We start from the raw sequence: 15,404 nt of genomic DNA on the forward strand, positions 1-15,404 counted from the left end.
TTGGGGGCTCCTGTATTCGGCACATAGACATTTATAATTGTTAGCTCTTCCTGATGGATAGACCCTGCAACTATTATATAATGTCCTTCTTCATCTCTTGTTACAGCCTTTAATTTAAAGTCTAGTTTGTCTGATATAAGTATGGCTACTCCAGCTTTCTTCTGGCTTCCAGTAGCATGATAAATAGTTCTCCATCCCCTCACTCTGAATCTAAAGGTGTCCTCAGGTCTAAAATGAGTCTCTTGTAGACAGCAAATAGATGGGTCTTGTTTTTTTATCCATTCTGATACCCTATGTCTTTTGGTTGGCGCATTTAATCCATTTACATTCAGTGTTATTATAGAAAGATACGGGTTTAGAGTCATTGTGATGTCTGTATGTTTTATGCTTGTAGTGATGTCTCTGGTACTTTGTCTCACAGGGTCCCCCTTAGGATCTCTTGTAGGGCTGGTTTAGTGGTGACAAATTCCTTCAGTTTTTGTTTGTTTGGGAAGACCTTTATCTCTCCTTCTATTCTAAATGACAGACTTGCTGGATAAAGGATTCTTGGCTGCATATTTTTGCTGTCTAGCACCCTGAAAATCTCGTGCCAATTCTTTCTGGCCTGCCAAGTTTCAAAAGAGAGATCAGTCACGAGTCTTATAGGTCTCCCTTTATATGTCAGGGCACGTTTACCCCTTGCTGCTTTCAGAATTTTCTCTTTATCCTTGTATTTTGCCAGTTTCACTATGATATGTCGTGCAGAAGATCGATTCAAGTTACGTCTGAAGGGAGTTCTCTGTGCCTCTTGGATTTCAATGCCTTTTTCCTTCCCCAGTTCAGGGAAGTTCTCAGCTATGATTTCTTCAAGTACCCCTTCAGCACCTTTCCCTCTCTCTTCCTCCTCTGGGATACCAATTATGCGTATATTATTTCTTTTTAGTGTATCACTTAGTTCTCTAATTTTCCCCTCATACTCCTGGATTTTTTTATCTCTCTTTTTCTCAGCTTCCTCTTTTTCCATAACTTTATCTTCTAGTTCACCTATTCTCTCCTCTGCCTCTTCCAACCGAGCCGTGGTGGTTTGCATTTTGTTTTCCATTTCCTTTAAAGCGTTTTTCAGCTCCTCGTGACTGTTCCTTAGTCCCCTGATGTCTGTAGCAAGAGATTCTCTGCTGTCCTGTATGCTGTTTTCCAGCCCAGCGATTAATTTTATGACTATTATTCTAAATTCACTTTCTGTTATATTATTTAAATCCTTTTTGATCAGCTCATTAGCTGTTGTTATTTCCTGGAGATTCTTCTGAGGGGAATTCTTCCGCTTGGTCATTTTGGATAGTCCCTGGTGTGGTGAGGGCCTGCAGGGCACTTCCCCTGTGCTGTGGTGTATAACTGGAGTTGGTGGGCGGGGCCGCAGTCCGACCTGATGTCTGCCCCCAGCCCACCGCTGGGGCCACAGTCAGACTGGTGTGTGCCTTCTCTTCCCCTCTCCTAGGGGCGGGATACGCTGTGGGGTGGCGTGGCCCGTCTGGGCTACTTGCACACTGCCAGGCTTGTGATGCTGGGGATCTGGCGTATTAGCTGGGGTGGGAAGGCAAGGTGCACGGCGGCAGGGGGGGCAGGCTTAGCTCGCTTCTCCTTAGGTGATCCACTTCAGGAGGGGCCCTGTGGCAGCCGGAGGGAGTCAGATCGCTGCCGGAGGTTTGGCTCCGCAGAAGCACAGAGTTGGGTGTTCGCGCGGAGCGAGCAAGTTCCCTGGCAGGAACCGGTTCCCCTTGGGATTTTGGCTGGGGGATGGGCGGGGGAGATGGCGCTGGCGAGCGCCTTTGTTCCCCGCCAAACTGAGCTCTGTCGTCCGGGGGCTCCGCAGCTCACCCTCCCTTTGTCCTCCAGCCTTCCCGCTTTCCGAGTAGAGCTGTTAACTTATGACCTCCCAGACGCTAAGTCGCGCTTGCTGTCGGAGCACAGTCCGTCAGGCCCCTCCGCTTTTGCAAGCCGGACTCGGGGGCTCTGCTTGGCCGGCGAGCCGCCCCTCCGCCCCGGCTCCCTCCCGCCAGTCCGTGGAGCGCGCACCGCCTCGCCGCCCTTCCTACCCTCTTCCGTGGGCCTCTCGTCTGCACTTGGGTCCGGTGACTCTGTTCTGCTAATCCTCTGGCGGTTTTCTGGGTTATTTAGGCAGGTGTAGGTGGAATCTAAGTGATCAGCAGGACGCGCGGTGAGCCCAGCGTCCTCCTACGCCGCCATCTTCCCAGAATCCCAACATATAGACTCTTAAATATAGTTGTTCTTATAAAGGATAGTGTGAGTAAATTAATGCTGAAATAACCAATACACGAATACCTATTTTTACAATACCTATCAAAAGATCAACATGTCCTGTGATCCATTAGTGTTTCGTGGTCATGATGTGGAGCTGGACTTGAGGTCAACAGGGATTCCCATTTAGCTCTGCCATGTTTTGTCTGGGTGACCTTGAACAAATCACTCAACTCCATGAGCTCCAAATTTCTTACATGTAAACTAGATACGATCATCATCATCGCACATGGTTGTTAGGAGGATTATATGGGCCTATGTTGATAAAATGCTTAGCACATTGCCCAACACCTGGAAATCACTACTCGGTGATTATCACTTATTATTATCATAATTACTTTGCACATATGCCACCATAATGTTACATCCCAACACATACATTTTTATCATTCAAACTTTGAATTTTACCCTTTAGAAAACCCTCCAAAGTTTATTCCAGAATTGGTCTTCATTTCCTAATGGAAGCAAAGATTGTATAGAGAGAGATTTTGCAGTGCTTCTCTGCAAAAAGGGAAAACAGAATATTTATCTTGGGGAATATGTTGACCTTTCCACCACATAATCCATATACACAATTGACAAAAAAGTCCCTGACCAATATTTTAAAATGTCCTTCTTTTTCTTCTAATTTACACATTAATTCAGGTCAGGGTTTTGTTTGTTTGTTGTTATTTGTTTTGTTTTGTTTTCCATGAAAAAAAATCTTAACTCATTACTAAGCAGCTTTTCTGGCTGAAATAAATAATTGTTTCAATTTCTTTGCAACCTTAATTATTACCATTTAATCATTACTCCCTCTAGAAGCTGAAGAACTATATCCATAGTAGCCTTACTGAGGCTCTCTGCTGACCATTTCAGAAATTGCATATTCCCTGAGACTGTATTTAACCTAGTTAATGTCATATTGTCATTTGGAATAATATGTAGAATTATCAAAATACCCACAATCATTAAACACAGCCAATATTAAAGATACTGTAATCTGAAATTACTTAGTTCTAAAGAGGCAAATTAACCACTAACAGTAAATCATTTCTCTTCCTCTATTTTAAATAGATGTTGAGTATCGATTATGACTCATCATGCTAATCAGAAGTAAATTTACTTTCCCAGTGGTATTGGTAATATAGTATAGGATATTTCTATAGAGTACCTTGTGGGTAGAATAACTGTTTAAACCATAGTTGGGTATTAACAACTTAGTACTTTTTAGTAACCCCTTAAATTAACAATTGCTTTATCATTTTTTTACTGTGAAATACTTGAACTGAGATTCACCAAAATAAAATGTGCACATACCTACCCTATTGGTACAGAGGATATTTTTAGCCATGTGTTTTCATGGAGGGCAAGTAAACACAGGCTCAGAGACATTAAGCAGCTTGACCAAAGTTACATTGTTAATAAATGGTAGATGTAACTTTTGATGTGAGGTGAATTATTTTTTTCCAGTACACCATGCTGCTTCTCATCATTGCAGAAATTATAATAATTTCCATGACATTACAAAGTTCTGAGAAAATGAAATACACAATAAAATGACTTGTTACTGTCGTACTGGAGCTAAAAATGTTGCTTCCTATTGTGGAAACAGCTCTCTTGGGCCAAGGTCCTTGGTCATTAGGACATGAGTAATGAGGATCATGTTTGATTACATGCTGACAACTCCCACTATTACCTCCAACCCAAATCTTTTCTCTGTGCTTATTTATACATCTGACTGCCTATTTAACATCTCCATGTAGATGCATCTAAATGGCATCTGAAATTTAATATGTCCAGACTAGACTTTTTCATGCCTTTTCCCCAGTCTCTGACATCTTTAGTATCCAACACCACAACGTTCCTCGCTGTTAAAAAAGAAACTCAGAAATCGTCCTTATATCTGTGACTCTCCTGATTCCTTTGCTTCAATTCATCTACAAATTCTATCATACCCACCCTTAAAATATGTCTATACCTGCTCCCTTCTTTCCAACTCTAAGGTTACCATTTTATTTCAAACCTCCAAAACCTCTTTCCGGGATGCTGTATATATTCCTACTTGGCGTGCCTACTTCCATTTTTTGCCTCCCAGTAGTGCATTTTTCTACAGGCAAGAGGGATCATCCTCAAGATAAATCAGAGCTTGGCACGGCCAGTTCAAACTTCTTAGTGATTCTCGTTTCATGTATAATACTGTGCATGCCCTAAAATGCCCGTGTGCTGCGATACACACTGCACTGTAGCTAAGCAGACCTCCTTTTAATTTCTTTGAAACCCAGCAAATCTACTCCTGTACTCACTCCTTCCTTCCAATCGCAACTTAACTGTCACTGCCTCAATGGCCTTTTTAAAATCTCTAGTCTTTAATAGCATTAATACAAAAAATAATTACTGAACTTGACCTTTACTTCTTTATTATTTGGGGAGAATGTAAATCTCTTCAGGGTAGAGGCTATTAACTATTTCATCCATCAGTGGTTTCCAGGGCATTCTGCAATCCCTGGCTTCCAGAAAGTGCTAAATGCTAGTTCAATTAATGAATTAAGTAGAAAGTTCACAAAGCATCTAGGTTGAAGGGGGCACTTCAAACCTTTATCTAAGAACTCTTTCTACAGACAGCTTCACACTAAAGATTTCCTTGTAATTATCTTGATCTAGATCTCACTGCATGGGGCTTATTTATGGATTCAAATCATTTCCCCTGGTCATAACTCTGCTAGAAGAATTCTGAACTGCTGACAAATATCCTTCTTATTTCAATGCTAGGTTTTTTGGCTCTTTATTTTCTGAACCTCTACTGACATTATTTCCAGAATGCAATGAAATTCATGGAGAATGCAGTTACTTGCATTTTGTAACAGCGGTCTTCGTGTATTGTACAATTTCGAAAGTCTCCGATAGCTCTATCAGAGGTTAATTGAAAGTAGAAATATCAAATTTCAAGATTATGATTAGAGTTTTACTCAACCAATCTTCTCTGCTCTTATGTGACCCAGAATGATCTAAACAGTAACTAGATCTTGAACTAAAAAGTATGTTGTTTGATGAACACTTTTATGTTTTGTATGGTAAGAACACTGTATATTGCCAGGGAACGCATCATTAGAAAACTTGTGCATTCCTTATATACTCTCTGTTTAAAGTGAAGCTTTACAAGTGTTACGTAACTCCACAATGTTTTCAAGGTGGCCATGCCTTCCGACTTTGGCTATTACTATAACCTGAACAATATGCAGAGACAGGACGTAACTTTTTGAAATAAAAATTACGTGTTTTCAAAAACAATCTTTGTAACAGGAATTTTAGTTTTTATTTTTTTTATCCCATGTAAATCAGATTATTCATGATTAGTTCATTTTACAAAATGCTTTTAATAAATTGTATAAATGGAAAGGAAAAATTAGATATGCAAATTTTATTTCCCCACAGTTTATTTATCCCCCCCCCAGTTGAGTGGGTTTTTATCTTATAAATACAATTTCAGCATAGATTTCTTGGTATTACACACCCTACAGCCGTAGCCCAAACTGCCACAACTAATATACCACATGTTTTGCTACTAAAACAGAGCCACAAAACTGGAGAAAAGTAAAGCAATGCAAAAACAATGCTCTATTGATGGCACTTTCACGAAATTGTAAATTTACTGGAACTATGCCAAATTGTAATACTTGACATCATATCCATTCTGTTGCTATAAACCAAGGCTAGTATAAAGCAACTTTCCTCTGCATAATGGCTGCTGTTTTTGCTTAAAATTAATTGTACATGTGTTTAATTATATAGCAGCTCTTGAAAGTGATTATATAAAATGTTACTTCTTCTTGGTCTTGCTTGGGTCTCTCAAATTATAGTTCTCTAACTCTGAAAGCAACAATGAATTTTAATAAAGGGCAGGGTTTGCAAATTACTGTTGCCGGGTTGCTGCCAGTTACTGAAAAAAAGGCCTGTTTTAGAAACTGAATGAAGTTCTATTGTCTTTGTTCACTTCCAAGAGAAAAGGGAATAGGATTATTCAACTAGGCCACCAGAGGGCACTCTGATGATGACCATGTCTTCTGATTGGTCTAAAGACCTTTGATGTTGCCTTTCATTCTGAAAAAATTTCTATCTGGAACTCCAAAATTTATACTATAAGTAATTTTCAAAGAACAAAAAGTATACTTTGTAAGTTCTTAAGTCAAGGTTGCCTGTTTTTACTCAAAACCTGTTATGATTCAGGCACACTTCTACATAGACTGATTTAGACTGATTAAGCTTTGGTTTAAGCTACCAAATTGAGGTGTATTTAATTTGGAAGCAACATAAAGCAGTATAATGATTCAGCAACCTATTTATAGGTGTAGCTTTATGCAAACATGTAGTATAGAGATTGAATATGCAGCTCTATAATGTAGTTTGAGCAAGAAAGTTCAAGCTGTACTTGAATCAGTTTTGGAATCAATATACTTTTCACCTGCACATATTATCCAGGCATTTGGCATTCTATTAGAAACAACTTGGTTTCGGACAATTCGTGGAATTATAGAAAGATAAATTGTCATTGGTAATCCAATTTATGGAGGAACCCATCTTTGTCAACTGAATTTTTGAAAGCTCTTTACAATGTTCTCTACGCTCTATAAATCTACACTTTTTACTTATAGATAAGTAATTTTTATCCATTACATATACCTAAAATACAAAACACCACTGATGGGATTATAATGAAAAATTAGTTCTTAATCTCAAACTTGTCTATCTCCTCATATCTGCTCATCAGTCCTGTTCCCTAGAAGCAAAGGTTTTTAACTCTTTCACATTTTTTAATCCCAATGGTAAATTACAAACTTTTAAATTATGTGTATAAACTGCTCTGCCTTGATTTATCTATTTTTAGAGATCTTCAATTAACTTTCTATTATATGAATAAGAGTTTCATGCTCTTAAAACATATCACATTTTCCCCACCTATCATCTTAATAGTTAAATCAATGATGGGTAATCATAGGACAATATTCATGGAAGTATTATTACCTACAGATTTAATTAGAAAATTACACATACTTTCTTGAGTAAACAGCGGCCCCCACATACACAACTTAATCACTTCATTTTTTTACTTGCATAATTTTCTGTATCTTCATGTTTTTTCCATATATTCTGTCAATTCTGTTATGAATAGGTAGATATTTTAGATATATGCTTTTTCCTAGAAATCTTTCCAAATTTTTAAATTCTCTTCCAAACTCTTTCATACTATCTTACAATTCACTATCTCATCAGAGTACACTATTGTTCCAGATAAACACCTCATTGCCCCCAACACAGACTAAGAAAGAGTCATTCGTAGAATCTCCTTTCTCACAGAGCTCACATATGGCTAATTTAATGTAGAATCTAGAGTTTCTGACTGTTCAGGCAGGACACGATTCATTTTTGAACAAAACAAGGTAAATGTATTTTCCTTTTGAAGCCATGGAAACATGTACTCATTAATCTAGCCTTCCTAGCCTCTCAGAAAATTGCTTTACAAAATTTACGTAAAGAAAACACATTAAAAATATTCAAGTTCTCGATAAAAAGAGAAAAAAAAATAGAATGTGAAAACTAGAAGTCCCAAACAATGAAGCAACCTTACCTCTCCATGGAATTTTAATTTAGTTCATTTAACAGAATTTCAATTATAAAAAGAAAATTTGTCAAATTTTCCTTACCTACTCCTTCCAAAGAAACCCAACTTCGATGACTATTTTAACTTAGAAATGTAGTGGCACAATACTAAAAACATCTGCATTAGAATTGGTGTTTGCAAATAGCTTTCATTTATATTAGCTCCCGAGCACAGAGATTTGGGTATGGACAATGGATGGTCAGTGTAGAACAGGGATTGGTATACTATGGCCCTCACGCCACATTTAACCCATTGCCTTTTCTGTATATACAGGTTTATTGGACCACAGCTATACTCATCTGGTTACATATCATCAGTAACTGTTTTTTCACTACAAGGTGAGTTGTAATTAATGATGATGCTCCAAAGCCTTAAATACTCTCTGGCTTCTCACTGAAAATGGTTGTTGACCCTTGGGAAGATCTGTATATTGCCTCACACATTGCTCTGGATTTCTTTGTAATTATTTAGAAATATATCACGATACACAAGTACACATGTACATGCTTTGAATCAGGTGGCCGCTTCACAGATAATGCTTTCACTACCATCATCATTCATTCTATACTTTTTTCCTGTTTATTGTTAAATATCTTATTACTTTTCTACCATTAATAACAAAGTAACTGCCATTAATCTTGCAAAGCTTTTTAAAGGTGTCATTTAAGCAAATGGATATTCCCGTATGAAATAATGTACCCAAGGGTCCAACAGCAGCTCGATAAATGTGTAAATATCACATGCTATGATGAGTATATTTCTGTATATTTCTGACAAAATTGTGAAGGCAGATGATGAAATGCTTCCTCAAGTCTTGAGGATCAGGTTCACTTACACCCATAAGCAATAACCACATTTGAATAGTTCTGAAACTTCATTTCCTTTAAAAATTGTCATGTAAACAAAAATAATTACATTGATGACAGAAGCCCTTTGGTAAAATTATGCATTTTTATAACTTATTAAGTCCCCATTAATGTTCAGGGTTTATGAATTTTTTTCTTTTTACAGAATGTAGCATTTTTAGCACTGTAGTTTGGACAGTGGTCAGAAGCTTAAACTAGAAAATCAGACTTCTGAGATTGAAATCAGGCAGGGCCAATTACCAGTGGGGTGGCCTGAACCTGGGCCCTCCATCCCACTGGGCTTCAGTCCTGCTCAATGTAACACAGGAACAGATAGAATTATCTACTCGGTAGATTTGATGTGCAAAGTAAAAGAGATAAACTATGTGAAAGCACTTTGTACAATATCTAGCAGATAATAATCAGTCAATAAATGTTAGAGGTATCTCCATGACAATAAACATGCTTCCGGCAGTATCTATTTTTCTAAAGTTTATTTATTTATTTTGAGACAGAGAGAGAGCAGTTGGGTGGGGTAGGGAATCCCAGGCACATGTGCACTGTCAGCACAGAGATGAATGCAGGACTCCATCCCCATGAACAGTAAGGTAATTACCTGAACCGATATCGAGAGTCAGACACTTAACCAACTGAGCCACCCAGGTTCCCCTGCAGTATCTATTTTTGTCCATATCATAATATTATGATATGTAAAAGATAGTCTTCTTTGTTTTCATCCATTCCCTTTTAAAAATGTTACTCTAGGGACACTTTTAAATTAAAAAAAATGTTACCTTAAGGTTTATCAGCTCTGTATATGGTCAGATAAAAATACAAACGTTAAAATAAGACATGAAAAAAATCTCACTAATCTGACCTTTTCATATAGCAACAATTTATAGGTATACATATATTTTATATGTATTATATATACACACATATATAAGTCTATAAACAGATACATAGTATGTATATATGTATATATTTCTGTATTTGCGCATTTGATTCCTCAATTCTTTTTAAATGAATTCAGATGTCAAAAATGTCAATGACAATAAAATATTTTTTTGTAAATTAGAGAACTCCTTTTAAAAACATCTTTTTAGGCAAATATCAATTTTAATTTCTTTTCTGTTTAATTTCTTTTCTAACTTTTGCAATGGATCATGCAATAATTGTATACCTTGAAATAAATCATTTATATGTTCTAAGAAAAACAGCATTGTTTCAGAGAATTGACAAATAATTGGTTGACGTTATTTAAAAAATTAGCTGGGTTTCAGGAAAACAAAGCCTGGATAGAATCTGCAGAAACTCATGATGTGTGACAGTGTTTAATTCACTCTTCCCATAAATATGTGCCCCTACACAGTAGCAGGCCATGGGCTTGTCACTTGTGATACAGTGTGAACACACACCAGTGGCCTCTGGCTTCTCAAAGGTTATAATCTGCTGGGGGGATACTTAGAAGAAAGTTAGTAATTATTATTTTAAAGATAGGAGTTGTTGCACCGTATCCAAGGTGCAAGATGTTGCAATACTGTATCTGTTAGAAGCTCAGTGGAAGTGTAACAAGTGTTGCTCTCACCATACTTAAGAAAACACCTTACCCAGATTTGGGAATTCAAGGGAGTCTCCCAGTGCTAATGTGAGATCTATTTAGAGATATGAATTGTTCTCAGAGTTGCTCTCACAAAATAAATACACACAGTTTGCACTAAAGTAACGCTAATCTAATCTGAGATATAGGTAAAGAGCAGGAGTGAAAAACATCTGGAGGGACGTATGAGATTTATAATATTTCACATTTATGCCTTATGCTGAGGCAGAAAACACAAAGGAGATAAATGCTTGACAAAAGTTAATTTTCTCTAATTTTATTCAGTTATTGTAGGAGTCAAGTAAAGGTAATTAATGCTAAAAAATACATTTTTTTTTCAAAATGATTGTGTGCCGAGAATAGTCATAATTTATCTAATCATTATTATATACATTGTTATTTTTCTTTCTTTGCTTTCATTGCTTTTTTTTTTTAATTTTTTTTCAACGTTTATTTATTTTTGGGACAGAGAGAGACAGAGCATGAACGGGGGAGGGGCAGAGAGAGAGGGAGACACAGAATCCGAAACAGGCTCCAGTCTCCGAGCCATCGGCCCAGAGCCTGACGCGGGGCTCGAACTCACGGACCTTGAGATCGTGACCTGGCTGAAGTTGGACGCTTAACCGACTGCGCCACCCAGGCGCCCCTCATTGCTTTTATTTTAACATTAAAAACACTTTTTTTACTTTCTCTCTGCCCTTTATAGAAACAATTGACCTGTTTAAGAAACTGGACACAATTTTCTGGCATCAGGTTTGTATGTATATATGTGTGTGTGTACACACATATATACATATCTATTTTCCCGTGTTGTTTTCCAGCTTCATATGTGTGTATATATATATATATATATAGAGAGAGAGAGAGAGAGAGAGAGAGAGACTCAGAAAGGTTGGATAACTTAAACAATTCCACACAAGTGACTAAAGGCAGACTCTAGATTTAAACCTGTGTGTCACTGCCTTCCAAGTTCATGTTCTCTCCACCCTATCACCTTCCAAACTACAATACGGCAATGCTAGTTCATACCCTAATGATGCACTACGTTGAGTCATAAATAGAATTGTATTAGTTTTTATTTATTTTTGTTAAGTTTATTCATTTGAGAGAGACAGAGCATGAGTGGGGGAGGGACAGAGAGAGAGGGAGACACAGAAACCAAAGGAGGCTGCAGGCTCTGAGCTGTCAGCACAGAGCCTGACATGGGGCTAGAACACATAAACTGTGAGATCATGACATGAGCTGAAGTCAGATGCTCAACCGACTGAGCCACCCAAGCCCTCTGAATTACGGTATTAGTTTTTAAATACAAGGAATGATTATCTTCCTGGGTTGCAAATAGTCTCTTTTTTAGTCTAAAATGGTTGTAAATAATGTTAAAAGTTCTTAGACACCATGCTACACTTTCTGCAAACTTTTCCAACAGTTCACTGAATCTTAAACCTTTTCCAGAAGGCTCTAAGAAAAACCAAAAGGTAGCTTAGGCATCAGGAATAATATATTTGCAATAAAAAAAGGCATGACCGGGGCGCCTGGGTGGCGCAGTCGGTTAAGCGTCCGACTTCAGCCAGGTCACGATCTCGCGGTCCGGGAGTTCGAGCCCCGCATCAGGCTCTGGGCTGATGGCTCAGAGCCTGGAGCCTGTTTCCGATTCTCTGTCTCCCTCTCTCTCTGCCCCTCCCCCGTTCATGCTCTGTCTCTCTCTGTCCCAAAAATAAATAAACGTTGAAAAAAAAAATTTTTAATAAAAAAAAAAAAAGGCATGACCTTACCTATAGATTCTTACTGCAAAATTTGTTAAATAAAGAATAGAAGATATTTTTCCCTTCTAAGAATTTTAGAATCGACAGCTTTCTTTTTCCCCCCCTCTATTTCTGAATAAATAGTATGCACTTCAATTTCCATTTAAACATTTTAAGTACTTGGGAAAACTAAGTTTAAGTTTAACCTCTGGCAAATAACTAAAACTCACTAAAGGTTTTATTTGAAAGGATAATAGTTAATCACAGAGTTTTAGTGAGAAATAAATAAGAGATATAAAGAACCCAATTAGATACTATAATTTATTTAATAAATGTTCTATTATTTACGTTTGTCCTTTAATTGCTTTTCAAGAGCAAATTTTACGTTAAAAATATAAAAAAGATCATACAGGGGCGTCTGGGTGGCTCAGTCAGTTAAGCGGCGGCCGACTTTGGCTCAGGTCGTGATCTCGCGGTCGGTGAGTTCGAGCCCCGCGTCGGGCTCTGTGCTGACCGCTCAGAGCCCAGGGCCTGTTTCAGATTCTGTGTCCCCCTCTCTCTCTGACCCTCCCCTGTCCACGCTCTGTCTCTCTCTGCCTTTCAAAAATGAATAAATGTTAAATTTTTTTTTAAAAAAGATCATTCAGATATGGAATGTTTAGGGTAGTAGGTAATGTATATTTTCAGAATGGTGTATTATGTTATTTGTCTGATTTTTAGAAATAATCTATTTTCGTATAGTCTGATATTTGTGCCACTGAAGAATGCTGCATACACCACTAAAGGCTTTTATTTCAGAAGCCACAAACTAAAGGAGAACTGCAGTGATTTGGAAAACGTGAGAAATACTTCATATGGAGATGGATGTAAGGGCAACATATTCACAAACTTAAATGAGTCCAGATTTCATATATTAAATGGATTAAAATTTTTTCAACGTTTATTTATTTTTGGGACAGAGAGAGACAGAGCATGAATGGGGGAGGGGCAGAGAGAGAGGGAGACAGAGAATCGGAAACAGGCTCCAGGCTCTGAGCCATCAGCCCAGAGCCCGACGCGGGGCTCGAACTCACGGACCGCGAGATCGTGACCTGGCTGAAGTCGGACGCCCAACCGACTGCGCCACCCAGGCGCCCCAGGATTAAAATTTTAAAGTATTTGTGGTGAAGACAAGTACAGGAAATTCAGAAGTAAGACTGCATTCAAGGAATTTGTTGCCAGGTAGATGAAAGTTATCTAAGACTTATATGTTAATTAAATACAAATCATTTTTGCCAATTTTTAAAAGGGCTAATAATGAAGGCTTTCATGAGGCTTTAATGAACTATGTGCATCACAGGACATTAAGATAAGAAAATGCACATACCCCTGTCATCTGTTTTCAGCTAAAATTTAAGATGTCACAAAGAGCACCCTACTGGCAAAAGGGAGATGATCTTCTAGTTTTTATAGGCGCGCGCGCACGCGAGAGAGAATATATATATATAATATATAAATAGATATATATTTATATAAAACATTTTTAACAAAGTACGTATATTTCTAAAAAGTAGTAGAGTGCAGAATCATTTAGAGGAAATGTAAGTGAACTTTAATACTGCTTCTGGGTATCTGTAACTGATTACTACTAACTTTATAAAAATTTGCATTTACCATTGCCCACTATGTTCATCTGTTGTGGCTTGGGTTTATGTGGCTCTATTTGGCACTAATCCCACTGACTCCATCATCCATATCAATAAAGATAGAAAAGGCTTATAATATATATGGTCCTGTTTTAAATGCTTTACTGGCAGGCTCACTTAAATTTTGCAGCTACCAAAAAGTCAGCCTTGATTTTTACAATTGTATGTATATTAGGGAACTGGTACATAGATTTAAAAGCTTGTGAAAACCTCAGGGAAGTGAATTGAAGCTCGAGTCTCTTGAATCTCAAACTCAGCTCTGAACTTCCATGGTATGCTATTGCGACAGAGATGAGACAAGCCACTTCTCTATGCTAATGGGGAAAATCTAATATTTTAAATATTATCCATTTATAACTTTTATGTTTTTACAAAAAAGCATCATTTATACAAAAATTATTTGACTGTTCTCTTTTCATGGAAATCATTGGGCAAATAGTCAAATTTGTAGCAAGAATAAACTGGAGACTGAATTGGATTAGCAAATGACTTAAAAAAAATGGAGGCATTTAGTAGTTCAGATATTTTGAAGCTAGACAATGATAGCTTTATAGAGGCCTAACTGGGAGATATGTTGGGTTCAGTTCCAGACCACTGCAATAAAGTGAATATCACAGCAGAGTCAAATGAAGTTTTTGGTTTCTCAGTGCATATAAAAGTTACACTATACTATAGTTCATTAAGTGTGCAATAGCATTATGTCTGAAAATATATACATCTCTTAATTAACAAATATTTGCTGCTAAAAAAATGCTAACCATCATCTGACCCCTCATGAAGTTGCAATCTTTTTGCTGGTAGAAAGATTTGCCCTCGATGTTGATGGCTGCTGACTGATAAGGTAGTAGTTGCTGAAGGTTGGAGTGACTAATTGTGGGATTTTCTTTAAAATTAAACAATGAAGATTGCTCCATCAATCGACTCTTCTTTTCACTTGAATACTTTGAGGCCACTGCAGGGTTCAGATCAATTAGTTGATCTAATTTCAATACTGTTGTATCTCACGGAATTGGGGAAGCCCATGAAGAGGGAAAAGGGTGGAGGAACAGTCAGTACACACACATTTATTAAGTTCACTATCTTATGTACGTGTGGTTCTTGGAACCCTGAAACAATTCCAATGTTAACAAAGATCACTGATCACAGATCACCATAACAAATACAACAATCATGAAAAGGTCTGAAATATTATGAACATTATGAAACGTGACATAGAGACACGAAGTGAGCAAACACCGTTGGAAAAATGGTGCCGAAGGACTTGGACACAGGGTTGCACAAGCCTTCGAATTGCAAAAAGTAATAATAAAGTACCTGGAAAGCGCAATAAAATGAAGTGCAATAAAATGAGTCATATAGTTGCTATATTTGACTAGCTCATAGAAGACTCAATGTTGCAAAACTTAGGGAGCTGCTAGATTATGGTGAAGATCCTCTATGCAGAATTTATTCTATCAATGACAAGAAAAGCACATAATAGGCAGACTGTCTGGGGCATAGCTAGTTATCATGGACAACAGAATGAAATTTTTAATGAAACAATAAGAGAATGTACTGTAATCAGAAGAAAATAAGAAAATCTGTGATTAAGAGAGGTAC

General features: G+C 37.5%; 1 protein-coding gene across 2 annotated transcripts in view; it reads right to left on the reverse strand.

The window, feature by feature from the left end:
• Positions 1-15,404, reverse strand: part of CSMD3 (CUB and Sushi multiple domains 3) — a 1,257,946-nt gene that overhangs the window by 981,514 nt on the left and 261,028 nt on the right. The gene's annotated exons all lie outside the window — the stretch shown is intronic.

The sequence above is a fragment of the Lynx rufus genome, unplaced genomic scaffold, assembly GCF_022079265.1.
Source record: "Lynx rufus isolate CCGP_SWC_20201006 ecotype Redwood Valley unplaced genomic scaffold, mLynRuf1.p SCAF_12, whole genome shotgun sequence".
NCBI classification, from domain to species: domain Eukaryota; kingdom Metazoa; phylum Chordata; class Mammalia; order Carnivora; family Felidae; genus Lynx; species Lynx rufus.